This window comes from Camelus bactrianus, chromosome 16 (genome assembly GCF_048773025.1).
Source record: "Camelus bactrianus isolate YW-2024 breed Bactrian camel chromosome 16, ASM4877302v1, whole genome shotgun sequence".
In the NCBI taxonomy this organism is placed as follows: domain Eukaryota; kingdom Metazoa; phylum Chordata; class Mammalia; order Artiodactyla; family Camelidae; genus Camelus; species Camelus bactrianus.
Genome location: NC_133554.1, coordinates 56,534,064 through 56,545,273, shown reverse-complemented (window position 1 = coordinate 56,545,273; position 11,210 = coordinate 56,534,064). Strand labels below are relative to the sequence as shown.

Here is an 11,210-nt window from a genome sequence, read left to right as displayed (position 1 = left end):
GTCGAGGCAATTAGCCAGAAAGCCACTTTGATGGGGGATCTGATTTCTTTGCTTCTTCCCGAATCCCCTGGCTTTAGGGAACCTCAGAGCACAGACGGCAAAGGAAAATGAAAATAAATCCTGTCTCTTTCAATAAAGCACAGAGGCCTTGCCTCTTTTGGCAGGAGCCCGGCTCGCGCTTCCCGGACGGCAGATGCCCCGCACGGTCCAGGGATGCCGAGGGGGCTGGGAGGGAGGGGGGCCGGCTTCAAGTCCCAGACGCTGCCGCGGGAGCCAGGACCCTTGATAAACACCCTCGCCACGCAGAGCGCTCCGACCCGGAAGACGCCATCATGTATTTTTAATCTGCCTCCTCCTCGCTGAATAATGAAAAATCCTAAGGTGTGACTGGCATTTATAAGGAGGCTCTGAAGGGGACTCAACTGGGAGAAAACGAGCTTGAGGGCTCATCACGGGTAAACCCCCGGCTCTTGCCTTCCGCCCGCTCCCAGAGAGGCTGTCTCTGCCTCCAGCCGGCAGCCCAGTACAGCCCTTACTCCAAGGGGCTCCAGGAAACGGTGCATTTTTCTCTCCGAGAGACGAAAAGCTCTAAGGTTCTGATCAGAACCAGCCAGTGGGGAGAGGGGCCCGATAAAGAGAACTGGATGGACGGCGGAGGGTGGACACCAGGCCTTTGCCAATTTCCGTGGTGTAAACGCTCCCACTGCCGCGGTGGTGCGGATGAACGCGGGGCTGGAGACGGAGGTGCAGAATCAGCTCTCGCAGGTTGAATCTTGGGGGTGGGGGTGCCAGTTCTCCAAGGAGGGAGGGCAAGGGCAGAGAAAGAGGGGAAGGGGCTTTGTGGGCCAGGGCCAGAGAGCTGCCTGGGAGCTAAAGGGAGGGGGGGGGTCTTTAGAAGAGGGCAGCAGAGTAACTGCAAGTAACTGAACCTTTGGGAGCTGCCGGTTGCCTGTGTTCACACTGGAGATAAGAGTCATTACCCACTTATTTCACGAAGCTGGTGGGAGGCGGGTAGGCTCAGGTCACGTGTCTGCGATCACTTTGCCAAACTGCAGAGTGGCCCCCTGTAAAGGTACTTATGACAACAAGCAGAAGGGAGAGACAAATACTCAGTTTTCTTGAGCGCACTGTAACAGAAAGCGAGAACTATTTCTGTACGCACTCACAAGGGAAAATAATAAAATAACAAAGCACATTCTTGTGTGAAGCAGATAAGTGAGAGACGGAGGCAGTGCTGGGGCCAGACCTCCATGCCTCTAAACCAGAGCTCTCATTTCTTGGCGATGGTCAGGTGACGTACAAGCAGCGACCAGGGAAAGAATTCCTTCCGGTGAACCAGCCTTGCAAATACCACCCAGCCAAGCATTTTCCATGCCCGCACTTGGCAGACTTTTCCTGGGCGCTGACCCTGTGCTGGTATCAGACACGGATGCACCATTGTGGCTGCCATAGGGGACGTGGTGCTGTGGTTGGGGAAATGGTCACGTGAACGCAGACTGCGCACACGGGTGACTGGTGTGATGATAAAGGCCTGAGCCGGGGGCTCTGTGGGTGCGAGGGACTCCCCTCGGTCAGTTCGTCCCAGGGGTGCCCACCCCAAGGCGTGGTGCATAACAGCCCCTTGATAAAAGTTGGCTGCCGAGGAAATGGGCCAGAAGGATGTTCTCATGGAAAGGACCGCTGAGCTGGATTCAAGGGTCTTGGCCTTGAGTTGGGTCTCAGACCTCCAGAGGCCTGTAGATGAACTTTGGGGAGGTCTGAGGCTCCTTAAGTTTCCACAGGCCGTGCTGGGTGGGTGGCCCTTTTCTGGTCTATGGTGTCTGTCACGTCTTCGCAAAGGTCTGTGATGCAGACAGGGTTAGGATGGGATGGGAAGGCGATGAGTTTGCTAAACAGAAGGGCTGACTGAGGACACAGGCAGAGGGTGAGCATGGCCCTCGGTCAGTTAGTTCCAAAAAAGATTTTGAGGCACCGGGCCCAAGGGAGCCAGACAAGAGCGAGAGGCAGGTCTGACCTGGGGGTTGGCAGCCAAGAAGGGGCAACATGGGATGAGAGGCTGAGGAGGGGGTGCTGGGAGTGGTCTGGGAGACACCACATCACTGGGGCATGTTGGCCTCCTGTATCTGAATAGCACACAGTTTTGGGCTTAAAGGGATCAGAAAGGATGAAATACATTTAACACACTCAGCAGAGCCCGATTCTGTCTTGGACGATTTGCACGGCATTTAAAAATCATGCTGGCCCCCGTGGACATTGAACGTGGGCCGCCTAAGAGCCCGGCTCCAATCCCGGCTGCGCGGGCGCCTGGTTATCTCGAGACCGTGAGAACAGACACTGCCCCTTGCATGAGAGGGGCTATCTCCGTGACATTAGATTTTCCAGGTGCTTTGCCTGCAATTTGGGGGAGCTCTCACCTGGAGAATGGCCTTGCTTTTGCCTCCCCTGCAGTCCTGAGCTGGAATTCTTTATTAGTGAGTAAGCCCAGAGTACCATGGGATGTTATATTTCTGAGATTTAAAAGCACGCTTTTAGGTAACATTTGGCACGCCAACGCCTAGATTTTAGAGCCCGAGGCCACCTTAGGAGTGATTTTTGTCTGGTACCTTCATGTCACAGACAAGCAAGCAGAGGACTAAGAGGTGACCTCGAGGCCTTGTGGCCGTTTAGAAGCCAGAGCTGCCTTGGTGCTCACCCTCCACGAGCGGAAACAGAAGACCTTGTTCACACAACCCAATGGACCGAAGCAAAGTTTTCAGTGTGGGTGGGGCCCTGGGTTGACTTTTTACACTTCTGGCTTCATTGAATCTTTAGAACAATCTCATGAGAGTAGACTGTTTCCACCCCGACTGGCTGGACTCCAACTCATGTATGACACTCACCACCCCAGGTCATTGTCAGACCCCCACAATCTAAGGGCTGGGTCCTTCACAAGACTGCTCCCACTTCAGAGGCCAGCCAGGTGTCCCCAAGCCACCCTCCCATCTGACCAGCCTACTATAGATTCAGGGTTTTTATCTTCTGACTCCCTCAGGTTTGACAGTTCTCCAAAATGACTCACAGAACTCTCGACAGTGCTAGACTTTTGATTATAGTTTTACTGTCAAAGGCTACACGTGGGGCAAGGTCTGGGAGGGTCCTGGATGCAAAGCTGCCCTCTCTCTGCGGACTCAGGACACAGCGCTCTCCTGGTCCATCCATGTGTTCACCAACTGGGAAGCTCCACTCACTTCAAAACTTACTACAAAGCTACAGTGATCAAAACAGAGTACTGGCATAAAGACAGACATACAGACCAATAGAATAGAATAGAGCCCAGGAATACACACACACACACACACACACACACACACACACACACACACACACACACACACAAGGTCAAACGACTTCAGCAAGGTTGCCAAGACCAATGACATTCCTAACCACATACAAAAATTAACTCAAAATAGATCAGGGTCGTAACGCAGGAGCTAAAGCTCTAAAACCCTCAGGAGAAAACAGAGCAGCAGAAGCTTCACGACATTGGATTTAGCAATGATTTCTTCTGATGCCAAAGGCACGGACAACCAAAGGGAAAATGGACAAACAGCCCTTGGTGAAAATTGAAAGCTTTTGTGCCTCCAGAGATGCCACCAATCAAGTAATAAAGGTACACAGTGGGAGGAAATATTTACAAATCCTGTTCCTGGTAAGGGACTAATGTCCAGAATGTAGTAAGAACTTGGTGTCTGGGGTTTTACTGGGGCTCCGTCCCACGGGTTTGGTTGGTTGATGTTTGTCCGAACTTGGCTGATCAGCAGAGGCACGGCCGGCGTCCCGCGCGCGGCCCTTCCTCAGAGCCAGCTTTTCCCTGGACCTGGGTCACCACTGAGTCCAGGGAGGCCGGAGGATGGCGCTGGCCTCTGCAAAGAACAGCCTGCGGTCAGCGAAGGGAGCCCACCTGGGTCAGAGGCCGCTGACTCCACCGGCTGAATGGATGTCAGGCAGCAATCCTGTGACATCTGAGTTACAAGAGGCTTCCCAGAAGCTGTCTGACCTCGTGGAAAAATCAATGCACCTCTTGTCTTTGTCTCCTGAAATATTTCATCAGCGGCGATTCTTCCCCAGGTGACAACGTATTTCATGACAAAGCGCGCCGCAGCAGGCTGCTGGGCCCCTGGTGGCTTCAGACACAGCCTGACATCCTCCTCTGTCATCACTAATGAGCCTCACCTGCACGAGGCTGGAACCAGGCAGACGCTGCCTCCTGCCCCGTGCGCTCGGGAGCCCAGATGCTGAAGTCGTCCATTCCCGGGGAGGATCCCCGCGACAGTGAGAAGGCTGGAACCAATCCTAGGACGTCGAAGCCAATGTCGGGGCACCTGGGCCCACCTGAGGCCTGGAGAGAGTGGTCCCCCGCTCCCCACCCCCCAGCAGAGGAGCAGAGGAGGCCTGAGGGCCAGCTAAGGAGAGGGCAGAAACCAAAAGACGAGATTTCTAGCTTCCAGGTCAGTGTTTTTTCTGCTCCTCCACCAGCTTTTTAAAAAATGGTCCCCCCTCCCTCCCTCCCTGTCGCCTTCCTCACCTCCTTCCTCCTTTGCACCCTCCCACCCATCCTCCCTGCCTAACTCCCTATCACAGACAGCAGGAGAGCCTTCTGCCTGCCGGTGCTCCCTGGTGTTTGTTTACCCTGCCCAGTTTGCAGACAGCCACCAGGGGCCGTTTAAGGGGAGAGCAGCCTGTACAGGGCCGGCGGGAGGACTCCAGATGCCTGCTATTCCCCCATCCGACCTCCTACCAGCCTGCGTCCACACTCACCCTGTCTCCTGGGTAGTACCTGCCCACCGGGGCAGGGCCTCTAGGACGCCGTCGAGGCCTGGGGCCAGGAAGGGTCCCCAAGGGTTGGGACCAGCCAAGGGCAGGTGGCTTTTCTACATCATCGCTGAGGGGAAACGAGCATAGACGTGCTTAACCTGCAGGGGCAGGGACGCAGGGGGGCTTCCGTCCTCCATCCTCCTCCTCGGGCAAGCCCCTCACCTCCCTGATGACTGGGGGCAGCAGAGGGGCCACATGACCCCTCCTGGGGCAACTTCTGCCTCAGGACTCTTGGTCCTGGCTGTGTGAGGGAGGGGAGGCTCCGGGGCCCAGTTTCCTCTTCCGCGTCTTCCAACTGGCTGCCATGGTCAGTCCCCCTTCTGTTTGCCGGTCCGTACTGTGGGGCCTGGTGAGCTGAAGCTGGGGCCCCTTCCAGCCCTGCCACTCCCTGGTTGGCAGATCTAGGGTCCTCAGAGTGGCCCACAGACCGCCAGCCTCAGGAGCCCTTTGGGGAGTGGCTAAGCGTGCAGATTCCCAGGCCCTGTTCCTGATCTCTAGGCTGGGATAGCTGGGCTTAGGGCCCGGAAGTCTGCATGCCTCCCAGCCCCCTCAGGTAAGCCCTGCAGGCGCTGAGGACCAGGACCAGGGATGGAGGCAGTGCAGGTAGGAGACCTCTAGGGATCCTCTGGAGGAAGCTTGGTTAATTGGAGAGGAGCCTCAGTTTCTACTGCAGGCTGCATCTACGCCCATCAGAGACTGAGGGGCAGAACGGAGGCAGAATGGAGGTGGGGAGAAGCTGCCCTCCACCCCCAGCCCCTCCCTTCCCCACTCAGGCCCTCCCGCTAAGCTTTCCCAGAATGGAGATGTCACTCAGCACCGCTGGATCCTGGGAGGAGCCAGAACCCACCTTCTATCTGACTTGCCCATCCCTGAGCCTAGGCAATGAACTTGGCCGGCCAGCTGCTCCAGGGCTGAGGTTCTGGGGGGTGCAGGGAAGGTGGGATGGGGGGGGGTGGTGCCAGGCCTGTGGGGCTGGTTCCTCCCCACTCCATCAGGGCTGGCCCATGCTAGGATCCTGGCTCCTGATCTTGGCAAAGGGAAATGAAGTTGCTGCCCTTGAGCTAATTAAGGAGGGAGGGAGGCCGGCGGGTGGGCGTTGGCAAGCAGAGTGGTTGCAGTTGCCAAGCGTCCAACACGGCGCCCACGTGCCAGGCCTGGGGAGGGGAGGGGGGAGCGGGGGATGGGGCTCCTCCTTGAGCCACGCCAGCTGTTCGGAGGTCAACCCACCCTCCTCCCTCCTGCACCTGCTGACTCAGTGGACGGGGCTTCTGTCCCCACAGCCAGCACTTCCCAGGCACTTCGGGAGGAAGACGACCCAGGCCCCCTGCTAGAAGCTCCTGGAACATGAGGGCAGCCTCCAGGACAGACTGTCCTGTCCAGTATGGAAACCACATGCAGCGATTTAAACCAAAATTAGCTGCAGTGAGATAAAATGTAAAATTCATTGGCTCTAGTCACATTTCAAGTGCTTGATAACCGCAGGCGGCTGGTGGCTACCATGTTGGACAGTGCAGGTATGGGAACTTCCCATCATCACAGAACATTCTCTTGGCCAGTCTTCAGCAACTGGCCCAGTACTTCAAAAAAAAAAAATCGCCTGCTGGTTGCAAGGATCATCCTAACAATTGTATTGACTGCAGCATTAAGTCCACGTGTGTTATTCTTATGGAAACTTGGAAAAGAAACGACGTACACCCTGCACTGAGATCGCCAATCATATAAATTTTGCTCCCCATTGTTAAGAAAATGAAAAGACAAGTCACAGGTTGGGAGAAAATGTTTGCAAAAACTACGTATCTGATAAAGGATTTGTGTTCAGTGCCTACAAGGAACTCTGACAAATTAGTAATAAGAAGACAAAACACTCCGTCCCCCACCAAATGGGAAAAAGATTTAAGCAGTCACTTCACCAAAGAAGATATATGAATGGCCAATAAGCCCGTGAAATGCCGGAAATACAACTTAAGACATTAGGAGACAGGAACATTCAAATAGCTCCTGTACATGCCCTTCATATGTACAGTGGAATGGTGAGATCTCAGAAGGCGGGTAATAGTAAGTGTTAGTGATCACGTAAAGCAACTGAAATTCTAATGTGGTGCTAAACGAAATGCAAGATGGTGCAGCCATTTGGGGTACACTGCGGCGGTTTCTTATAAAGTTAATACGCGCTTACCATATAACCCAGTAATTCCACTCCTCAGTTGTTACCCAAGAGGAACAAAACCATTTACCCATGTAAAGCTTTGCATGTGAATATTTGTAACAATGTTGTTCATTATAGCCACAAACTGGAAACATCTCAAACTTCCCTCAACTGAACAGATGAACAAATTCTGGTATATCCATAAGATGGAATACTACTCAGCAATCAAAATAGTGAACTACTGACACACACAACAACGCACGTGAATTTCAAAAGCAGACGTGATAAGCTTCCAATATATCACCATTACTTGTGTTTTAAATAGCCAGCTATCTTTTAAAGGGATCTCAAACATGAGAAAATAGTTACATTATCATTTTGTATGTTGCATATATTTACCATTTCTGATGGTTTTGATTCCTCTGTGTAAAACCAAATTTTATCTGATATCAGTTTCTTTCTGCCCAAAGGGCTTCCATTAAAATTTCTTACACTGCGTGTGTGCTAGTAATGAATTCTCCGAGCTTTTGTATGTCTGAAAAAGTCTTTATTTTACCTGCATTTCAAGAAACTCTGAGGGGAGGGTATAGCTCAGTGGTAGAGTGCATGCCTAGCATGCACGAGGTCCTGGGTTCAACCCCTAGTACTGCCATTAAAAAAATAATAAACAAATAAATAAACCTGATTCCCCCCCCAAACAAAAATATTATTTTCTCAGGGTATAGAATTCTAGGTTGACAGGTTTTTTTTTTCTCTCTGGGCTTTGAAGATGTTACTCCACTGTGTCCTGGCTTGCTTTGTTTCTGATGAGAGGTCCCCATCATCTCTGTACTTGATCCTGTGAACTTAGAGTGTCTTTTTTCTCTAGCTGCTTGTAAGATCTTTTTCTTTCTCACTGGCTTCCCACAGTTTGATTATGATGTGCTTTGGTGGTTTTCCTCATTTGTTTCCCCTTCTGCTCGGGTTTCACGGATCTTCTTAGATCTGTACTTCATAGATTGCATCAACTTTTGAAAATTTTTGGTCATTAATTTTATCAGCTCTTTTTTCCTGTCCATCCCTCTCTCTCTACTCCTTCTGGGACTTTAATTACACACATTTTACACTGATTGATGTTGTCCTGTAGCTCCCCACTGATGCTTTGGGTTTTTTCCAATTCTTTTCTCTCTCTATTTTATTTTGAAGCATTTCTATGTATTTATGATTCCTATTATTTTCTTCTTGTGTGTCTGATCTGTTGTCAGTCCCATCCAGAGTATTTTTCATCTCAGATACTGAATTTTTCACTTCTAGATGCTCTATTGGTCTTTAAAAAATCTATTTGTCTACCCAACATGCTCATGCTTCGCTTTTGTAAACAGATAAATGACATGTATCATTGCTTCTGGGTTCTTGTCCACTAAACTTATCATCTGTGTGATTCCTCGTCTGTGTCTCTTCATTTATTGTTTCCTATTTGTAGAGCCAGATTCCTGCTCTGCGTGTCTGGTAATTTTTGATAAGATGTTGGACATTGTTAATTCCTTTAAATATTTTTGGAATCCTCTTTTTCTGGCTCCTAGTTAATTACTTGGAAAGCAGTTTGATTTTTTTTTTTTGAGGATTATTTTAAAGTTTTGTTTCACAAGTTTAGACAGCCTTTCGACTACAGCTAATTTAGCCTTCTCTTTGAAACAATACCTTTTTGAGAAGTGTGCTTGATAACTCCCCGCGTTAGGTCTGCCTACGGCTGTTGGACACAGAAGCTATTCTTGAGCCCACGTGGGCTCCTGGGATCGTTCTGTCTGCTACTCTCCTCCCCGCTTGCCTCAGGACTCTCCTCACGTGTATGCACAGGTCAGTACCCAGCCAAGTCAGGTGGACCCTCTGCAGATCTCCCGAGTCCTCTTTTTCTTTGGGCAGCTCTCTCTCTCTCTCCCAGTACTCTGCTCCACAGATTTCAGCTGCCTTTGCCTTCTGGAGCTCTGAACACTACCTTCTTAACTCAATGAGACCTCTGGAGGCTGTGTGGCTCCCCTCTTCCTGTGCTGTGGCCTGGAGACGCCCTCCAGGTCCTGAGCTGAGGCATTAATAGGTCTCGCCTCCCTCAGAGATCTCTCTTCTATGATGTCTGTTGTCTGATGTCTGAAAACTGCTGTTTCATATATTTGGTCTCTTTTTAGTTGTTAAAGGCAGGAGGGTGAATGGTTTCTCCATCATGGCCAAAATCTGGGTGGTTTACACTTTGATGGAGAGAGAGAGCAGGTGCACACGTATTGAAGCACCAAGTGTGTAATATCTTTTGAGCAGCAAAGGTAAGTACTATGATTGCTCACAGGAAGAGAAAATTACTTCCACATGGTAACGACCCCCAAATCTACATCTTCAGCCCAGACTCTCTCTTTTAAAAGCTAGACCCTTATACATGCAATGGTGTTGGATTCATCTCCACTTGGGTATGTCACCAGCACCTCAAACTCCGTATGTCCCAAACTGAACACACCCAAGTCTCTTTCCAGGTTCTGCATCTCCAGACTCACTTCACTGCTGCTGGCTAGTGGTCCTTTGAGATTCAACCCCTTGTCACTTCCACCAGGACATTTTCCCTAACTTTTCCCAGCCTTTCCCACCTTTCCCACCACAGCCCCAGCCCGCACTGGACCATCCATCCGCATTGTACCCTGTGCCCGCATCCATGGTTAGAAGCTCTTGGGATCCTGTGAGCCCTTTGAGGGTAGGACAGTGTGTTCCTTCTATGTACAGGATATCCTGGGCTATTCTAGTTCTCAGCACATAGCAGAGCTTCAATAAATGTTCCTTAAATAAGTGGTTCTCCCAAAATAGTGATCAACAGATAGTGGTTGGACATAGGGTGACCCAACTGTATAGGAATGAAAAAAAAAACGCAAAACCAACCAACCAACCAAACAAACAAACAAAAAATGAACTTGAGAACATTTCTGCAATGAATGCCCTAAACCAGGAATCAGGCAACTTTTTCTTAAAGGGGCAAAGAGTTAATACCTTAGGATTTGCGAGCAACACAGCTTCTGCCGCAGCTCTTCAATCCTGCTTTCGTGGCCTGAAGGCGCGCACAGGCCGCCCAAGAGCGAGTGGGGAGGAAGCGGGGCTCCAGGAACTGCTCACAAGAGCAGGCAGAGGGCTGGGTGTGGCCTGCAGGCCGGGCTTCGCCTTTTCCTGCCCTAAACTGAGCGCACTGGGCTTGAAGAAATAGTAGGGAGGCTTTCATAAGGTGGGGCCTGTCCTTCTGTGACATCTGGTCCCGACAGAGACATGGTGTGTGTGTGTGTGTGTGTTCACACACACAGATGCTCAAAACAGTGGCTCAGCCTCCCTGGGCCTCATCGCTGCATCTGCTCAGGGAATGATCGGTGCATGGGTTTCATCCCGCTCCCCCAGTCATGCTTGCTTTTGTCTTTTGTTTTTATCAGGAATGTTCTCCCCACCCTGCCCCCCACGACACTCTCCTCATGCTCCAGGGTGCCAGCATCAGAGGCCAAGGGCTGCAGGGTTGGAGGGGGTGGCAGGAGCCCTGTCCAGGGTAGAGCTCCTGGTCTCACAGGGCTGTGGGACTAGGAAGGGAGAAATTATCCGGGAATATGCAAAACATTCAAAACAGGGACTGGGTTTCCAGTGTCCCGTGGAAAGACACGCAGGCCTGCGGGCGGCCAGGCCCACCCCCCTCTGCCCGCCTGCCCGCTCTGCCCCAAGATCAGCCCTCTCATCTTCAAAGGAGGACGGTTCCCCCAGTCCTGCCTCCAGCCTCACCAGGACTTGAGGTCTGTGGCTCTGAATGCATTTTGTAAACAGCTCAGGGCTGGACACATGTAAGGAATTAGAGGCTTATTTTTCTGGATTCTGGACCCAAAACCTAGGCCCTAAGACATGAAGTAATGTTTTGGGGGTTTTGGTGGTGTCTTTTGCTTTTTGTTTTTGCAGAAAGGAGGCTGGAGAGGGTGGAAGGAAGGAGACAAAGACCGGAGACAAAATGGACAATGGAGAAAAGACAAGACTTTGACTCGAGATTTTTATCATAAGATGGAGCCGCTGTCAGAGGGTCCTGTTGCCCTGGGTGGGTGCTCCCCCTCCTGCTTCCTCCCCTCCCCCTGCCCTCTGGTCGTTCTGTTGTTCTGGACAGCAGCCCACTGCTCCTGGCGGGATGCTGCCTGCCTCTCCTCCCCTCCAAAGGTAGGGACCAAGCCTTCGGGCG

The 11,210-nt window shown here is 51.5% G+C and overlaps 1 long non-coding RNA gene across 1 annotated transcript; it reads left to right on the top strand.

Moving 5' to 3' along the window:
- Positions 1 to 3,123: 3,123 nt before the first annotated feature.
- On the top strand, positions 3,124 to 7,496 carry LOC141573666 (uncharacterized). The gene is made up of 2 exons (XR_012499667.1): positions 3,124 to 3,649; positions 4,108 to 7,496. It is a non-coding gene; the product is annotated as an uncharacterized LOC141573666 (long non-coding RNA).
- The last annotated feature ends 3,714 nt before the right edge of the window (positions 7,497 to 11,210 follow it).